Below are 20,066 nucleotides of genomic sequence, written 5' to 3'. Positions count from 1 at the left end.
TTGAAAGAGTCATTCTTAAAATTCCTTACTAAAATAACTTTTGGTCATTATAATCAATTAGATACTTTGAGAAAAACATATTATGGTTAAATACATGGCTTATGCGATTTAATCATATCTACATTCTTCATTGTGGTCATTTATTATGGAGACTTAATGACATTTACTCTACTCAGTAGAGTTCCATAAGCCTCCAGAAGTTTGGCATAAATGAAAAAAACTCATATTTCTCTTTAAGATCTATTGTGCTTAAAATAGCTTAGCAGTGACATGATGACTTTTAGCTTCTAAAGTTGGTTCTATCACCATCTGTTTTTTTAGGATCATTATAAAAATTTGGTACTGCAGACATTTTATAGTGTGAAGAGGTAATAACTATGTGCCTGTGGTTTTTTTTTCTTGAGAGTGTTCACTTCTCATTGAACAATCTTTGTTTTTGATTGATGTGGTCTAGCATTCTACCAACAATGGCACCCGTTTGTCTTTCATCTACTTAGTTGTAGTTTTGTTCCCTAGTGAGAGACAAATAGCTCATGGCCAAAGAAACACTTGCAGCTTCTCATTCCATGATATCACTTAGTGACTGAGTTAGTAAGAACCTTTCCTATGCTTTATACAAATGAGAGAAAGTAAAATATGCCATGGGGAGCATCTGGTAGGGTAAGCAAGGACAAAGGGAAGAGCTATTTTGAAATGTTGCTGACCTCCTAATCTTGCTGAAAAGTGATTTTATGTTATTTCTTTGTAGAAATAATAAGAAATCCAGTAGGAAGTACTTTCTGGATGTAACCTAGGCCTCCACTTCTTTTTCCTGGATAGAGTTAAATGTACAATATCGTGTTGGTTTACCTTCTTTCCAACCCAATAATATGTGTTTTTTGAACAGTTCAGTGCCTTGATTTTTTTTCTTTTCTATTCTTTTGTCTTTTTATTGTATTTATTTTATGCTAAATTTACTCCCTGTTTCTTTAGTTTTCTCTGAGATACCTTTTTCTTCTGTGCTCCTCCACTGGTTTAGGGCCAATCTGCTCCTCCTCAGTGAGGCTTATCTCCATGAGGCATGGGGAGCTCATATGTGGATTAAAGGAGCTGTGGGCTCTGTAGGTGTGGCCGCACATCTTGGGGGTTCTTACTCACTTGGATGTGTTCAATGACCAGAAAACCCATGTCCAAAGCCTGCACTTCAGCTTCGCACTTTGTGTCCTTCAGTATGTGCTGTAGAAACCTGGCATTCTTTTTGGGCTACCGACCCTGTGTCCCACCCCGCTGCTTGGCCAGGAACCACAGGAAGAACACAGACTGCTTCTTCAGCGTGACGTCCTATAGCTAGTTGGTGGCTTTGTGATTGTGCATGCGCTTAATGGCCTGGGCAGTCTCCCGGGTGTTCTTAAAATGAACACTCAGGTTTGAGCCTCCAGGATTTGCATGTCTTCATGGGGTTCTTGGGATCCAGTGAGTAGTGAATTATCTCAACACAAGATCACCCAGGGCTGTTTTCCCGAAGCGAGTGCCTTGCTTTTCTTTCCTTTTGCTATACAATCCCTGAATTGCTTCTAAATCAATGGGCTTTTGAGTTTCAGAGCAATGAACCACTTTAGTAGTCTACACAAGGATTTTAAGAGGCTGATTTGTCTTGATTTCACAAGTCCCTAGGCATATAGATCCTGACTAGATGTGATTTTGCTCTTATGTTACATGTTTATAATTCAATTATGTACCAAATATTTACTTGTCTTATAAAGAATGCTATTGCCTTGAATGTTTCTTCAGAGTGAGGGTTATGTTTTGTTTTGTTTTTCTTTTTGCTATGCTTGCTGATGTTAAGCATGTAGGATGCAACATTGTTTATCATCTGTCATCTAAGTGCTAACGCAAAGTTTCTCTGTTGCACCCTCAGAGCAGATGAAGTACTCCATCTTGGATGCTCACTTGGTGGATATCATAAGCTGCCATGATGAAGCGATGTGAGGCCCCGGGAAGTGATTGCAACATTACCCAGACATCCCAGATGCTCTTGAATGTTCTCACTCCTGTATTAGAAGGCAAAAATCCATTGGAATGGAGCCACCTTTGTAGCATTGGCAGCTGTTTGGCCTGAGTGAGTAGAGATTGGGGTTGGGTTGCTTCTAGCTCCAGGAGGTACAGGGGAAGCACATTTCCTTTCACGGGACTTAAAATAAGCCTGTGAAGAGAAAGGTTTCTAATTTGACTTTACTTGAATTACTGTAAAAATTGCAGAGTTAGCCAATTATGGAACTGAAAATTCCTTAGACTTCTAAGTCTCTACTTGTGCAGGTAAGAGAATTAAGATCCAGTGATGGTAAAGATTGCCAGAGCACATACAGCCACGTTTGTATAGGGGCTGTTGATTTTTTTTCTGCGTTGATTTTTGACTAGTCTCTAACAGAGTCTCAATCTGGGGAACCATGCTATAATTATATTATGTTATGCTATGCTCTGTTAAGCTACATTACTACAATGTGTTTCGTGCTATGTTAAAATTCCACTCTTGAATACAAGTTAAAAATCATTAATAGGGCTATTTTGAGTCCAGAGTCCACAAAGCAATTTACTTGTTCAATACTTTGTTAATAAATGGGGCTTTTACTGTGTTTTCTTTCCTGAGCATCAGGTAAAGCTTCGCAGTGATAAGAGTATTTTCTTATGGTCTTTTAAACATGGTGATAAGGCCCTGTGTAGTTGCTGAACTGGCTAATCATCCACCTCCAAACATGACAACTTACATGGACACCAGTTCATGTCCCAGCTGCCCTGCTTTCCATCCAGCTCTCTACTTGTAGCCTGGGAAGCAATAGTGGTGACCCTGCACCCATGTGGGAGACCTGGAAGAAGCTTCTGGCTTTGGATCAGCTTAACTCTGACTGTGGTAGCCATTTGGGTAATAAATCAGAGAATGGAAGATCTTTCTTTCTGTCTCTCCTACTCTCTATAATTCTGCCTTTCTGACCAAAAAACATACAAACAAAAAACTCTCTTAAAAATGGTGATATATGGTCAGGCATTTAGCCTAGTGCTAAAGGCATTGATTAGGATGTTTGTACCCCATATTGAAATGTCAATCTCTACTCATGGCTCCTAACAAGATCCTGGGAGGCAGCCATGATGGCTCAAATAACTGAGTCCCACATATAAAGCTCAAATTGAGTTCAAGGCTCCTGGATTTGTTGTGGGTATGTATGGATATTAACTCTGGAATCAAGCATTTTGTATATTTAAAGCTCTCAAATAAATAAAAAAAGAAATTTTTCAAAATTATGAAAATTTGTATCTATTCTTGCATACTAAATCGCTTAAAATTTTTTGATGCAGATGAAATTAATTAAGAATACACTATATTGATGTTCTCTAAAATATATGTTTTCTAAGGTTCAGATCATGGTGGTATGTGTATGTGTGTATGTGCATGTGTAAAAATATAAACTTTGCAGAAATAGACATCAAAATTGCCCATTGATAATTTCTATGTTGCAGAATTAGGTATAATTTTTGTATTATTTTTCATTATTCATTCTTATTTTAATTATTATAGCTTTTCAGATATAAATTTTATAATGTTTGGCACCATATGATATTTTAATACATGCACATATTGTGTAATATACAATCAGGGAAAATACATCTGTTTCCCCAAACACTCAGCATTTGTTTATGGTCAAACTATCCCAAATTCTGACTTCTACTTTTATTTTTTAATTCAATGCAACATCCGTATTTCTTACTCCTAAGTATAACTTATTAATCATTAACCAATTTTTCACATATCTACCTTCCTACTCCCTTCCTAGCTTCTGATAATTACCATTATGATGATGATGTATTTTGTTATGTTTAATTTCTTTAAAATAATTTGTTCTAAGAATTTGCATAAGGGTTAGATCATGTTATATTTGTCTTTTTGTACTTGGTTAATTTTATTCAATGTAGTCACCTTCAGTTCTGTCCAGCTTTTTACAAATAATGGAGTATCATTCTTGTTTATGGCTAGTATTCTTTTTTTTTCATATTTGAGAAAGTTTTTTTATTAAATTTATTCATTAATTACATTGTGTTGTAATTACATGGAATCTGGGATTCTCCCCCCCCCCCAGGCTAGTATTCTTTATTACACACATATACATACCCAGTGATTGCAGACAGAATTGCTTTCTTGACTTTGTGTAATGACTTAGAACTGGTGTATAGCAATATTCTTGATTTTTGCATGTTGGCTCCAGCAATTTTGATAGACTTACTTATTAGTTCTTGTAGCTTTTTGATGGCCTTTTCCATGTTTAAGATCATGTCATCTGTAAACAGTGACAATTTGACTTTGTCCTTCTAAATTTTATTTTTAAAAGTTATATAGAGGAAAATATTTATGTGTTTCACATATACAGTTATAAAAGCATAATACTCTACCCTCCTCCTTCCTTTTTTATTTTTAATAATTTTTACACTGACATGCTTTCAGCTTGCTTTATAATCACAAGGTTAACCCTCTAGTAAATATGGAGTTCAGCAAACAGTGGAAAAACCCATTGTTCCTCAAGACTGGAATGGGTTGTAAACAATAAACAAACCTCAAAATGTCACTTTCTCCTTTTTGGGTTTAATGTCTCATTTTTTCCTCTTGCTAATTGCTCTGATTAGGACTTTTGGTACCATCTTTAATAAAAGTAATGAAATTGTGTATGATTGGCTTACTCTGGATTTCAGAGAAAAAGCCTTTAGCATCCTCTGTTTCAGTAGAGTGGCTTCCTTGGGCTTGTTATGTGTGCCTTTTATTAAGCTGAGGAGTTTGTTCAGAATTTTTTTCATGAAGGTATATTGAATGTTATCATATATCTGTCCTCTTTGTATTATTGAGATGATTGCATGACTTTTATCCTTCATTTTATTGATACAGTATATCACATGTATTGATGTGCATAGGTGGAACCATACTTAGATTTCATTTCATTTTGCATTTATTCTTTTAAAATAATAAATGTTATGTTTTCATAGAAAAAGCAAAGGTATTCTTTTTGGCATTTTTATTATTCCAGAGAATTTACTTAGTCAATCAATCCATCTAGAGAATGGAGCAAGCGTTAGTTGTAGAACTCCTTGTCTATTGAAAATCACTTTCTTTCGTTTCACATTCTGACATTAAACCCTGACTCCCCTGGACTTCCAATCCTATTGCTTTTGCTATATGCATTGCTTTTGATAATAACCTCAGGGGCATATAGATACTTGGATAGGTCAAGAAGGGCAGGAAGATTCTAGTGATGGGGACATTGTCATTCAAACTTCTTACATTCTGAAGAAAAAGGCTGCTTGTATTAGGCATAATCATGAAGTGATATCACTCGTAAATTAGAGAAGTTATTAATTTATATCTGAATTTAAATAGTTTTCTGTAATGCCAGTAAATGTTTATTCCAAAGCACCTTTTGGTATAGGTTGCCCTGACTTGAAAGCAAAAAAATCCTGTCATTCAGTAGCAGTACTACATTCGAGAGGTATAAGTTTGTATCTTGCAGCAAATGCCTGTGGGAATTATTTTCTCCCAGAAGGACTAGATTACACACACACACACACACACACACACACACACACACTTTTATATTTTAAAGACATATTTATTTTTTTGAAAGTCATATTTACACGGAGGAGAGATAGAGAGGTCTGGTTCATTCTCTGAATGGTCCCAAAATCTGGAGATGAGCCAATCCAAAGCCAAGAGCCAGAAGCCTCTGCTACTTTCCCAAGCCATAAACAGAGAGCTAGATTTGAAGTTGAGCAACTGGGACATGAACCAGTGACCATATGACTTGGTGATACAGCTGATCAAAGATCAGCATGCAACATCACAATGCTGGCCCTAGATTATATTTTTACAACTTGATTCTTCCTAGCAATAATTTGCTTCCAAAGATTCTTTAGAGTTATAGTACACCCAGTAAGAAATTAAGCCATGGCAATTAGAAGTAAGCAATTAAGGAATAGAAACAACTGGCCAAATTTTCACTCAGACTTTCAGGCAAAGGACTAAAACAGTGCCATCTTTACATGAACAAACAATGTTTCATTTGTTTATTTAAAAATATATCCATATCGATGGTTCAACATAAGGAAATCCATAAATGTGATACATCACATCCAAAAACTGAAAAACAAAAACAATATAATAGTGTCAATAGATGCAGGAAAAAGCCTTCGACAAAATTCAACACCACTTCATGTTAAAAACCCTAACCAGGGTGGGGATAGAAGGAACAATTCACAATATAATCAAAGCAATATATGAAAAACCCAATGCCAGCATCATACTAAATGGAGAAAAACTGGATCCCTTCCCACTGAGATCTGGAACAAGACAAGGCTGCCCACTATCACCACTGCTATTCAATATAGCCCTAGAGGTACTTGCAGAAGCCATAAGACAAGACAAAGAAATCAAAGGAATCCAAATTGGAAATGAAGAAGTCAAGCTTTCACTATTTGCAGACGACATGATTCTTTACATAAAAGAACCAAAAAACTCAATACAAAGACTCCTAGAACTCATACGAGAATTTGGCAGAGTGGCAGGATACAAGATAAATGAACAAAAATCAACAGCCATAGTGTATGCAAGTGGCCACAAGATGAAAGAAGATCTAACCAACAAGCTACCATTCAAAATAACAGAGAAAAACATGAAATATCTGGCAATAAATTTAACCAAAAGCGTAGAAGACCTTTATGAAGAAAATTACAAGACACTCAAAACACAAATAGAAGAAGACCTCAAAACATGGAACAACATCCCATGCTCCTGGATAGGCAGAATTAATATCATCAAAATGTCTGTACTACTAAAAGCAATATATACATTCAATGCAATCCCAATCAAATTACCCACAGCATTCTTCATTGAACTGGAAAAAATGATACACAGATTCATCTGGAAACACAAAAAACCACGAATAGCCAGAACCACTCTGAAGAACAGGAACTTAACAGGGGGAATCACAGTACCGGATCTATGGACATACTATAGGGCAGTGGTTATCAAAACAGCCTGGTACTGGCACAAAGATAGAGAGGAAGATCAGTGGAACAGAATAGAAACAACAGATGGAAACCCACACAGATACAATCAATTAATCTTTGACAAAAAGACAACAATTCAAGCAAATGGGAAGGTCTGTTCAATAAATGCTGTTGGGACAACTGGTTGATAGTCTGCAGAAACAAAAAGATAGACCCACATCTCTCACCATACACTAAGATCAAATCTAAATGGATAATGGTGGGACACAAAGATTAGTCACTCCTCACCATGGTGTTGAGGATTTTCCTGCACACCCCCTCCCCCCCCAAAAAAATGTTCTGCACCTTAATTGTCAACAAATGTCTTGTTAGAGTTACAAGCCAGTCTAGATTATCCTAAAATCTGCCAAGATCAGCAAAATTATACTTCAACACAACAAATGGCTAAATACTAAAATGAAAAAGACACGAGACAGCTGAATGGTACCTTATAGCCATTTTAAGGTATATAGCAGCCGGTCCTGTATATAAACTAAAATTGAAATGCCAATGAGCTAATCATAGGTTGTGGTTAAGAACTTGCTTATTTTTTTTTTTAACATACTGGTTACTCAAAACCATGTCAATTCCATAATGTTGCAAATTGCTGTTGATGTTATGTTGGGACTCTTAATTGACTGGGATGATATTCTACCAGCTCTAACTTCGGACCAGAAATGGTCTCCAAGAAACTGTTCAACCCATCTGGACAATAAGTAGCTGGACACTATGCTTGGTATACGTTTGCAAGGAAAGAATCTTGATTGAATTTGAACTGTAATACTGCATCAAGGTGGAGGAATCCACCATGGGGGAGGGGCCTGGGGAGGGGTGGGGAGATTCCCAGAGCCTATGAAACTGTCACACAATGCAAAATAATTAATAAAAAATATATATCCATATCTATCTGTGTTTATATTTACATATTATTATCTGGATGATGGTAAGGAAGCTGGTTAGAATAAAGCGAGTTAGTGAGACTGATGGGAGTATCATGGTTACTTAGATGAGCAAAAATTCATTTTATAAAAATTTCTGGATGTTAGTCATTCCTGGCACTAGTCATGAAAGGCCATAGCTTTCCCCACTGTGATAACGAAATGTCCCACAAGTTTTAAAACATCCTCTATGGAAGATTTACCATCCTGTTTTAAGGGCTGCTGGGCTGGATAATGAGAGCTTCTGCATATCAAGATGAAATGGCAGGATGTTATGATGTTTTTATGTGTGCTAAATACTTCCGTTTTTATTTTCCTATTTTCTCTATGTAGGCAAACTACATAAACTATACTTTTCTTCATGGCTTACAACACATCCACATCCACTATTATCTGTGGTTTAATTTGCTTTAGAGTTAGTTCTGCTTCTTACAACATCCATTACATACTATTTTAACCTCAATTTTTTTGCTGTTTATAATTATCTTTATTTTTAGCAGGTTTGGGTGAGAGTTAGGGGCACCAGGGGGTTCATCAAACATCTGGAACAATTTTTCAAAAATTTTGGATTTACTAAAATCCAAACATTCTGCCAAGTACCTCTTTCTCATCTTTTTTCTCTAAACTTTGAAAACACATATATTTTAGAGAACATTGATTCCATGTGTTTTCAATTCATTTTAGTTTGTATCATCAAAAATTTTTTAAAAGTGATTTGGAATACAGGAATCCCATTGAGCCTTTAAAATAAATAAACTCTTAACAACTTTAAAATAATGTCACACAAATATATTGAAATAGCAAAAGCATAAAGTTTTGATGGCGACTGATTGGGATTGAAGTTTGGCAAAGTTATTTTCCACATTGATTTTTCAGTGTTGCATCCAACTTTCAATCTACAATCTGGAGAGGATGAAATGGTTTAGTTAGTCTTAAAAAATACTGTATCAAATTCTGTGAGCTAAGGCATATAGTATGTGATACAAAATATCAGGAATTCAACCTGAATCAAACTATTATTAATTCTTAATATTGGGGACATATATCTAGCTGAGAATCATGATAAAGAAATTATTAGAAGAGATTACAAATTGAGAAGTAGCAGAATACTAACAATTTTAGAAAAAAAATAAGTTGTGAGTTATGATTGTGATATGTGAGCTATTCTCATTATGTGAAAGATTATCTTGTTCATATCCATTGATGGTGATCATATAAAGGCACAGAGTCACAAAAATAGCTCTGTTTATTATCAGGGGGTTATTAAAAAATTTCATGGAAAAATATATTTAAAATTAATTTACTTCATTTCAAAACATTTTTGAAATACATTCTAAATTTTGTCACAGTAGACATTTTCATGAATTTTGAAGTCATCTTCTTTTGGATTGAGGTGAGTATGAAAGTACGGTTAAAGTCCCATTTTAATTTTCAATTTGAGATTAAGTGAAGGTAATTATGAGAGTTTGAAAGTTAAAAATCTGAAATTCTAAATTTTAATCCCCTTAAAAATGATAAGATATACATAGAAACACTTGGTGAAAAGCATCAGCTCTTGTTAGTATGAAAACACAAATTTAAGTGATATTTTCCACTTCACACCGGAAAAGATATTCAAATTAAGATCTCTAAAATAAGATTATATTTTGTAACCACAATACATTTGGCCGCATTATACAGGTCTCCAACAGACATCTATATTTATTGATGATAATAAAGTTAAATAAATTTAAAGATTCATATCAAGAATCTAAAAATGTTAATGATCTTTAGCCCAGAATTCATACCCATGGAAATGATCCTAACCACTTACAACACACACACACACACACACACACACACACACACACACAGAGTCTTTATATGTTTAACAGAATCAAGAATTTTGAAAAAATTTAGAGCCTGTGTGATGGCTCAACTGGCCAATCCTTCACTTATAAACATCCTCCATCAATTAGGCACTGTTTCATATCCAGTTCCTATCCAGCTCTCTGCTAATAGCCTGGGAAAGCAGTGGAGGATGATGAAAAGCATTAGGATCCCTGCAGCTAGGTGGGAGATCTGGAAGAAGCTCCTGGCCCTTGGCTTTGGATCAGCTCAGATCTGAAAGTTGTGGCCATTTGGAGAATGAATCAGAAGATAGATCTTTCCCTCTGTCTTTTATTCCTTCTGTAAATCTTCCTTTGCAATAAACATAAATAAGTCTTTAAAAAAGACTTTTGCAAAGATATTCAGTGTCTCATACTATGAGAGTAATACAATGGAAAATTATGTATTATTAAAATGATGTAGAAATATTTATGGTAAATTAAGGAAGTGATTATGTAAAGTGAAGTACAAAATATTATGTTAATAATTTATATCATTGTCAACAAGCATTACATGTAAAAATTGACAATGATTTTACTCTATCCATTGTGTAATGTTGAACCAGTATTGTGGCAGAATCTAAGTATCACACAGTATCTGATTTCATTTCGGCCTACAGTAAATAAATGAAGACTATCTTTCATATTAAAGTTGTCAAGTTAATTGTATGAAAATTTAGTTCTCTTCTTTAAAAGGGGAAATTATTAGAAAACAGAATTTTTAAAGAAGAATTATTTATTTTTCTTGGAAAGTTACATCTACAGAGAGAAGAAGAGACAGAGAGAAAGATTTTCTGTCTGCTGGTTCACTTCCAGGGTGACTGCAATGGCTGGAACTGAGCCAATCTGAAACTGGGAGCCAGGAGCCTCTTCTGAGTCTCCCACATGCGGATTCAGGGTCCCAAGGCTTTGGGCCACCCTCTACTACTACTTACCCAGGCCACAAACAGGGAGCTGGTTAGGAAGAGGAGCAGCTGGGACATGAACTAGTGCCCATGTGGGATCCTGGGTGTGCAAGGCGAGGACTTTACCCACCAGGTTACCACGCCATCCCAAGAAAACAGAAAAATTTTCTCATAATATTTGAGAACTTATATGGATAAGCAGTTTTAGTCAAAATTGTAGGGAAATAAAGACTTGACTGGAATTCCTGAGTTGAAGCATTTCCATAGGGGGAAAAGCTGACCATGAGAGAGAATTAAGATAGGTTCTTAAGGGTTTTTTTTTTTCCTGTTTATTGACCTTGACTTGTTTGAAAGGCTGAGAAAAGGAGAGAGAGAGAGAGAGAGAGAGAGAGAGAGAGAGAGAGAGAGAGAGAGAGATGGAGGAAGAAACAGAAAGACAGATCCAATCTGTTGCTTCATTTGCCAGGACTGGTGCAGGCTGGAGATGAGGATGTGGGACTGAAGCACTTGGGTCATGATCTGCTGACTCATTAGCAGAAAGATTGATTGGAGGCTGAGGAGTCAGGACTCCAACTAGGTACTTCAGTAGGAAGCAGGTGTGTCACTCTGTCCTTCCTCTGGACGAGTTATGTAACAGGTGAGCAATTTTGAAGACTTTGTCTCCAATGGAAATGGGCCAGTTGGTAAGGCTGCTGAAGAACAGTTAAGCTGCAGATCGCAATGTGACTCTGCATATTAAGCCACCATCTTTGGTGCTGACATCACTGCACCTCTGATGCAGCTCAGTACAAATGCATCTGGGAAAGCAGCAGAATGTAGGCCTAGTACTTGGGCCCTTGACAGCAATGTGGGAGATCTAAATGCAGTTCCAGGCTTCTGGCTTTGGGTTGATCCTGTCCTGGCTGTTGGGACCATTTGAGGGAGTGAACCATTGGGTGCAAAAGTTCTCTTTGTTTCTTTCCATGTATAACTCTGCTGTTCAACATATATATAACAGTGGTCAAGCTCTACCTTAAGGGAAACATGAGCAACACAAAGTAGTGTATTCCTGTATTAAGGCTACCATGAGTTCTGGAATTGCGCTAACTTCCTACCTCTAGCACTGTCAAGAATGAAAGAATAGAGTGCCATCTTAGACTGAAGAAAACTCAGGATTTAATCAGGATTTAGTCTCCTGTGTTTTAGCTCTGTCAGCATTCTGTACTACTGTTAGGTTGAACCATATGAAATTGCCGTTTTCATAGGTCACAGATGGTTAGATATTGGCGGTTCCACAAGGTTTGGTTTCATGTTCTTGGGACATTAGGACCTCCAAGAATGATAGGCCAATACAAGTTCAGTGCTTGTAATTTGTAAGTTAGCCTGAGTTTTCCAAGAAGCAGATGCCAAGATGGAACTAAGCAATTGAGGATTTTTATGAGGGGGAAATGTCTGTGTAAAATGAATTGAAAAGGGAGCTGAGAGGTTAGTAAGAATATGATGTTAGTGTGACCCCTAAAACAGAGACATGACTGAGAGTAAGTGTCCTTGATTGCAGTATAATTTAAGCAAAATTTTACAAAGCTTTAGTGTAGCTTTTGAGCCAAAATGCACCAATAAAAGAGTCCTATATCTCTCTAAAAACAAGTAACTGGCAGAAAACACCCATGCAACACACAGATGGATTTCAAGCAGTGGTGGCTGAATGGCAGTGAAACACATTGTTGCAGCTGGAGGGCCATCACACGAATTTTTATGATTACTGCACCTTGAGAGTCAGAGGTGCAAATGACACCCTGCTTCAATCCAGATTTTTCTCACTGTCCTTTCATGTTCTTATTTCATTTAAACTGAATTCAGGAGTCTTGTTGTTCATCACTGCTCTATAAGCCATCTAGTCTATCAAACTAAGAGGTAGCTTGTGACAGAGAAGGGGACTGTGGTCATGTCTAATGCAGAAATCATTAGCTCCACCAGCAAACACCCTCTCATAGCTATGGAGTTCTGTGTATCGGAGGGGTCTGCTTTGAAAATGAAAGCAAAAACCCCTATTCCTTATTTCCACCCACAATGCTCAATGTGACAAAAATCTGCAAAACTAACAGCGCCTCTTGAAATATGTTTTGGAGGACGTTTTGAATGCCTGTGTAGAGTATCTAGCTGTTTTTTGTACCGCTTGAAAGGGAAATTGTCTCTGATAGGACTCCCAGCTGCATAGCTAGCAGCTTATTAGAAAAAACTCAAACCAATAACATGGATAACGATTACCAAATGTGTAAATAAAACTTTGTTATGAAATACCTTTCTAAATAGTATTTAGTTTTCATATGACCCAAATGTGAAATCAAAAAGTAAAACTTTTAAAAACTGTTTGGATGTGATAAAATAGAAAAAATAAAATTCTCACTAAATTGAATTGCTTTTTAGCAGGATAGTTAATGTTGCATAAATGTTCAGGTAAATCAAACGGAAAATTTATTTGATTCTAACTTACTTTTGTCAACAATAAAACAACACAAATTGAGAAATATGGTTAACTAATTTTTGGGGGGAGTAATTTCCCATTTGTGTCCCCATTTCCTATATGTAATGAATCTTTGAGGGGGGAGGCGCTTTTAACCATGAACTTAAAACTAGTACTTGTAAATTACACTCATATGCAAGAAAAAAATCATGAAGATAATCTCAAAAGAAAGGATGAAAACTGAACTTGAATTCTATTTTGAGAGAAGACTGAAACCACCCATACAAAGCATTCTGGAGATCTGGCAAGTAAACCCTTGCACGTTCTTCACACATGTAGTCTTACACAATTCTTCCATTCACTCATGGGCCCACGTCTCCTGGCCACCCATGCTCCCCAAAGAGAGCTTATGATACTGGATTGCATCAGCAAGGCATGATGGATGAGTGGGGACATTACCAGGGAGGGAGTAGTCTGCATTTGGCTAGGTATAGAGTCAGATGTGAAGGAAAGAAGAGCTGCAGATCTGGAAAATATGCTGGAAGAAACTAGAATTTATTTTTAATCTTTGTGAACTCCAAAGAAGGAATAAAGTCTGCAAATATAATGGTGAAATGATTGGACTAATTTGTAAAATAATTCATCAAAACATGAGAACTGGGAGTTTAGCTCTTCAAGCGTGGAAAGGAACCTGGGAGGGACTCCAATTTAACTTTTCCATTTGGGAGCTCCTATATAGACCTCAAACTCAGAGTTTACAAGTGCAGATGGAAAAGGCTCAGAATTAGTCCTTTTAAAACTCTGCCTGTGAGCCAGCTAGAATTTTGATATGACATTGAAACAAAACCTTTTTCAAGGGATTAAACAGAAATGAGGATGACAGCACTTCAGCACATAGATTTAATTAAGGGTGCTAAGTCCTAATGGCAACACCGAAAGCTTAAATCAGTAAAATCCAGGGGGTTTGCCAAATTCTTTCTGCCTGAGCCACTAATTAACGAATATATATATATGCATATGTATATATATATATATTTTTTTTTTTTTCGTAAGTGCTGTGAGGAAATTTTTTTTTCAAACATGATTGTGGGATTTCTTTGATTCTTCTGTCATCTGGCTACCAGGTTGTTGTGGTGTCTACCAGTTGTGTTGATTGCATTTTTTGGCAATCTTGATTTACCCTAAAATAATTCTAATTAGATTGCAGATGCCATATACTATTTCAGAGATGCTCAATTCTTAGCTAGGTAAAGGAGACTTCTGAAATGATAACTAAATTAACACTTACTGAATCAAAGTCTGGAAGGTAATTTTATAACTATTTTACTAATTAAAGTAAGTTAATGATGTTGTATATGTCAATTATATCATTTATGATCTTGCCCTTAATGATGTGTAGTTCATATAGACATTTACCTCAATCCGTAGATCTGAAGGCATACAATTAAAAGCACTGCAGAAGAAAAATGGGCAATTTGAGAAATGCAGAAATTCACCTCTGCCTGAAGCCATATGGCTGATTTTGACCAAAAAGAAATTGGTGGCAAATAAAGAAATTTAATCTCACATGTGATAAACGCTGGGTTTTCATCAGAGAAAAAGGATTCATGGTAGGACAAAGCATTAACAAATGATGATATTGCGAATTTCAAATATTTGTTGGGTAATCCAAATATTCAACTGGGCTGGACTAGAGGTATCATCAGGAAGTGTAATCAGAAAATACTACTGGAAATATAGAATCTAGGCACATCATAGGAACCTAAGAATGACAAATGAAAGAGATTGAGCTCTTCAGTCGATATTGGGGAACTGCTCAGTGTTTCCAGCAGGTACATAGCTTAATTGGCATGGTGACCAGGAAGAGTATTCTATAAAGTGGATTAGGATTGGAGAATACTCTGAAGTTGAGGTACATATAAGGGAGCTTACTGATATAATAAAGTACAGGTGATAAGGACTGAACAAGAGGAAGACTAACAGATGCAAGAATTAATGAGAAGTATATTGCCAACATAGAATTTATAAAACTTAGTCAAAACTTGAAAGTGGGAGATAAAAGAAAAAAAAGGGGGGCGGGAGAGGTGATTCCAAAGCTGTAAATTCACGTCTGGCATTGTAGTTATACTACTAGCCATGGAAAAGTCAAGAGAAGGAACTTGTTGAGTAGCAAATGGGGGCTGAGTATGAAGGGCAGATGAGCCAGAAGAGGAGCTTCAGAAAGCAGCTGGAGATAGAGAATTGGAACTTAAAAGGAAGAATCGGACTTGCGTTTCAGACTTGCAGATCTTACCATAGAGGTATCTACTAAAGACAAAGGATAGAGTCAATTGTGAGAAGGAATGAAGCTGAAGAAAAGGCACAGTGTTTAGGGCAAAATCTTGCAACATATGTGCCAATATTTTAGGAGATGACAAGAGAAGAAAAGCTGCCGGCACTGTTGAAGTTGCGGGAGAGCGGTCTCACTGGAAGTTAGGGGAAAAGCGGCGAAAGAGGTGATCAGCAGGTGAGAAATGATGGATGGTACGGAAAGACTGATGAATCTTGAGGTTTATTCTTTGAAGATTCAAGCTCTCTAGATTTTTACTTGAAAAATGTATTATTTCTTGAGTTAGTCTTTTTCAGAAATCTTTACTAAGTTAAAAAATTAACTAACATAAAAAATGTACATACTCTAGGTTGTTACGTGATGTTTCCATACATGCCTGCATTGTGTAACGTCCTATCAAAGCACACAGCTTATACCCTTCTAATTTCTTCTAATTTTATTTTCTAATTAATATTTAGCAGTTTTGACACATTTATCTCTCTCTCTCCCTCCCTCTCTCTCTCTTCCCCCTCTCCTATTGGAAAGGCAGATCGGATTCCCAGAGAGAAGCAGACACAAAGAGAAAAATCTTCCATCTGCTTCTTTACTCCCCAAATGTCTGCAATAGCTGAAATTGAGCCAAGCCAGAACCAGGAGCCAGATGCGTGCAGAGTCGCAAGGCTTTGAGTCATCCTCTACCACTTTCCCAGGCCACAAGCAGGGAGCTAAATAGGAAGTGGAACAGCCAAGATGCAAACTGTTGCCCATATAGGATCCTGGCACTTGCAAGGTGAGGAATTAGCAATTAAATCAGGCCAGGCTCAATTTAGATACATTTTTAGGAACACAATGACATTCTCCTCCTGCCTCCTTTTCTTCTCCCTCACATCTTTCCTCCTTTCCCAACTCTTTTTTTCTAACTTTTCTTATAACATAATTAGAATTATGTCATAGTAAGAGGCTTAATTCTTCTCTAAGAAGTAAAAAACATAAAACCCCTAGCTAAGGGGGGGATACAGACAATGGCTATATACAATTAAAGTGAAAAAGATGGACATTTCAATCAATAATCTGTAAATTTTAATCACAGATGATTAAAGCTCTAGTGACATAACATTTTTTTAAAAGATTTATTTATTTTTATTACAAAGTCAGATATACAGAGAGGAGAGACAGAGAGGAAGATCTTCCCATCGATAACTCACTCCCCAAGAGAGCGCAACGGCCGGTGCTGCACCAATCCAAAGCCGGGAACCTGGAACCTCTTCCGGGTTTCCCACGTGGGTGCAGTGTCCCAATACATTGGGCCGTCCTCAACTGCTTTCCCAGGCCACAAGCAGGGAGCTGGATGGGAAGTGGAGCTGCCGGGATTAGAACCGGCGCCCATATGGGATCCCGGGCGCGTTCAAGGCGAGGACTTTAGCCACTAGGCCTCGCCACCAGGCCCGTACATTTTTATAGTGATACCTATACACAGAGACCTTTCTTTTTTCTTATTTTTTGCTGGCGTTTTAAATGTTAGCTCCTACACATAAAAGGGAAGATGTAATATTTGTCTTTCTGGGTCTGAGTCATTTTTCTTAATATGAGTTCCCTGTTGAGCACATTTTTATGTGATTTGTACGGTTTCACTTGTTTTACAGTTGAATAATATTCCCTTGTGTATGTATGCCACATTTTCTTTATCCATTCACTGAAGATGAACAACTTGCTTGATTCCAAATTTTGACTATTGTGAGTAGCGCTGGTACAAACACAGTGGCACAGGTATCTCTTTGATTCAGTGTGTTCAAGTTTCCTTTTATGGTACATATCCAGAAACAGGATTGCTGAATCACATGGCAAATGTCTTTCTAGTTTTTAAAGAAATCTGCATACTTTCTACAGTGACCACATTGATGTAAATGCCTTCTAATTAATGTAACTGTTTCCTTTTCTCATATCCTCACAGTGTTTGTTACTCTCTGTGTTTGTAATTTTAGCTGTTCTGACAAAGGTGAAGTGATATTTCAGTGTGGTTTCGCTTTTCATTTCCCTGAAGGCTAGTGATGCTGAACACTTTTTCATAAATTTATTGGCCACTTGCATTTATTCTTTTGAGAAGTGTCTGTTGAAGTCCTTTGCCTATTTCTCAACATGATTGGTTGTTTTTGTTGTTTACTTTTTAGTTTGCTTATATACTCAGGATATTAATAATTTGTTAGATGCTTTGTAAATATTTTTCTCATTCTGTTGGATGTCTTCTCACTCTATCATGTCCTTTGCTGTACAAATCTTCTGAGTTCGATGTTTTACTTTCGTGGACTATGTTTTGGGGGGTTTATCTAACAAGTCATCCCCTGCACCAATGTGTTGAAGTATTTAACACTTCTTATGATGAAAACTTTCAAAATTGTTTCTTCTAATGCTGGGAGGTGACACATCTACTGTGACCCTACTGTACAATAGAACGCTAGAATGCCTTACTCCAGATTAACAATAACATTGTATCTGTGAGTCAGCCTTTCTGCATTTCCCCCTGCCTCCTACTGTCTCTGTGGTGTCTGGTAATCATCAGTACACTCTTAAGCTGTACACGATCTAATTTTTTAGGTTCCACATGTGTGAGATCATGTGGTACTCATTTTTGTGGTGCTTAGCTTATTTCACTTAATATAATGGTGTGCAGTTCCTGGATCATTCTTAATGCATGCTAGTTTTCCGTAACCCAGGAAACTGGCTCAAAAATTTTCTCTAAAAAATTTGTAAAAATAATATATCAAGTTTCATTCTCAAATTACTTATTTATACATAATAGCCATATGCTAATGTTTCTTATAGGCAGGAAACACAATAGTTTTTTAATAGGGATTGACTTTTTAAAATTCTCCTGAAAATGTGTAGATTTTTTCTGTCATTCCACAGATGAGGAGATTGATCATGAAGAAGTTAAGTAACTTGTGCAAGATCACCTAACTGATCAACATGCTTTCTGTTTCCTGGTCCTTAGCTTTAGCTGTTAGTCTTTATGGTTTCACTTGTGAAACACATGTATGAAGGTCTCCACAATCTTTAGAATGTGTATTCATGACATTGATTAAGTGTTTAGTCAATGTGTTTTGTAAGGGAAGATTGAATGCTCCATTGACAATGTTTTTTTTTTGAGTAAGATTTTTTTTTAATTTATTATTTTTAATTCATTAATTACACTGTATTATGTGACACAGTTTAATATGTACTTGGGTTCTCCCCACCCCTCCCCAAACCCTCCCAACATGGTGGATTCCTCCACCTTGTTGCATAACCACAGCTCAAGTTCAGTTGAGATTCCCCCATTGCAAGCATATACCAAACATAGAGTCCAGCATCTTATTGTCCAGTCAAGTTCAACAGTTTCTTAGGTATACCCTTTCTGGTCTGAAGACAGAGCCAGCAGAGTATCATCCCAGTCAATTGAAAGCTCCAACATACCATCAGCAAAAATTTACATCATTATGGAATTAATTGACATAGTAATGAGTAACCAATATGTTAAAAGTAAATGTGAGTTCCTAGCCACCTTCCGTGACCACCTCACTTACATTTCGATTTTACTTTATACACAACATATAACATTCATAACATAACATGTTATACATAACATCATATCATCTTAAATTAAGGCAAACATGTGGTATTTAACCTTTTGGGATTGGCTCATTTCCCTTAGCATTATGGTTTCCAGTTTGGCCCATTTGGCAACAAAGAACTGCATTTTGTTTTGTTTTTTTTAATAGCTGAGTAGTATTCCATGGAGTAGATGAACCATAGCTTTCTTATCCAATCCTCTGTTGATGGGCATTTTGGTTGCTTCCATGTTTTTGCAATTACTGATTGTGCTGCTATGAGCATAGGAGTGCATGTTGGTTTCTCATGAAACAAGTGTTCTGGATATATTCCTAGGAGTGCTATTGCTGGATCATACGGTATGTTGATTTTGAGTTGTTTGAATATTCTCCATACTGATTTCCATAGAGGCTGTACCAGCCTGCAGCCCCACCAGCAGTGGAGTAGGGTTCCCTTTTCCCCGCAACCTCGCCAACAAGTGTTGTTGGTGCTTTTATTCATGTGGGCCAGTCTTACTGGCGTTAGGTGGCACCTCATTGATGTTTTAATTTGGATTTCCCTTATTGCCAGGGAACTTGAGCATTTTTTCATATGTTTATTTGCCATTTGGGTTTGTTCCTTTGTGAAGTGTTTGCCCATTTCCCGTGCCCATTTCTTGAGTGGCTTGTTTGTTTTGACATTTTGGTTGTTTTGTAGCTCTTTGTATATTCTGGAGATTAGCCCTCTATCACCTACGTCGTGTGCGAAGATCTTCTCCCATTCTGTGGGTTGCCTTTTTACTTTGTTGATTGTTTCTCTAGCTGTACAGAAGCTTCTTAGTTTGATGAGGTCCCAATTGTTTATTTTGGTCTCGATTTCTACTGCTTTTGGAGTCTTTTTTAGGAAGTGAGGGCCTACCCCTAAGTGTTGCAGTGTGTTTCCAACATTTTCTTCCAAAAGTTTGAAGGTTTCTGGATGTAG

At 36.8% G+C, this 20,066-nt stretch overlaps 1 pseudogene; it reads right to left on the bottom strand.

Annotated features, from left to right (window-relative positions):
- Positions 1–942: 942 nt before the first annotated feature.
- Positions 943–1,953, bottom strand: LOC101519748 (large ribosomal subunit protein uL22-like; annotated as a pseudogene).
- Between the last annotated feature and the right edge of the window lie 18,113 nt (positions 1,954–20,066).

This window comes from Ochotona princeps, chromosome 1, assembly GCF_030435755.1.
Source record: "Ochotona princeps isolate mOchPri1 chromosome 1, mOchPri1.hap1, whole genome shotgun sequence".
In the NCBI taxonomy this organism is placed as follows: Eukaryota; Metazoa; Chordata; class Mammalia; order Lagomorpha; family Ochotonidae; genus Ochotona; species Ochotona princeps.
Note: the sequence above shows the minus strand (reverse complement) of the source record. Positions and strands in the feature narration are given on the sequence as shown.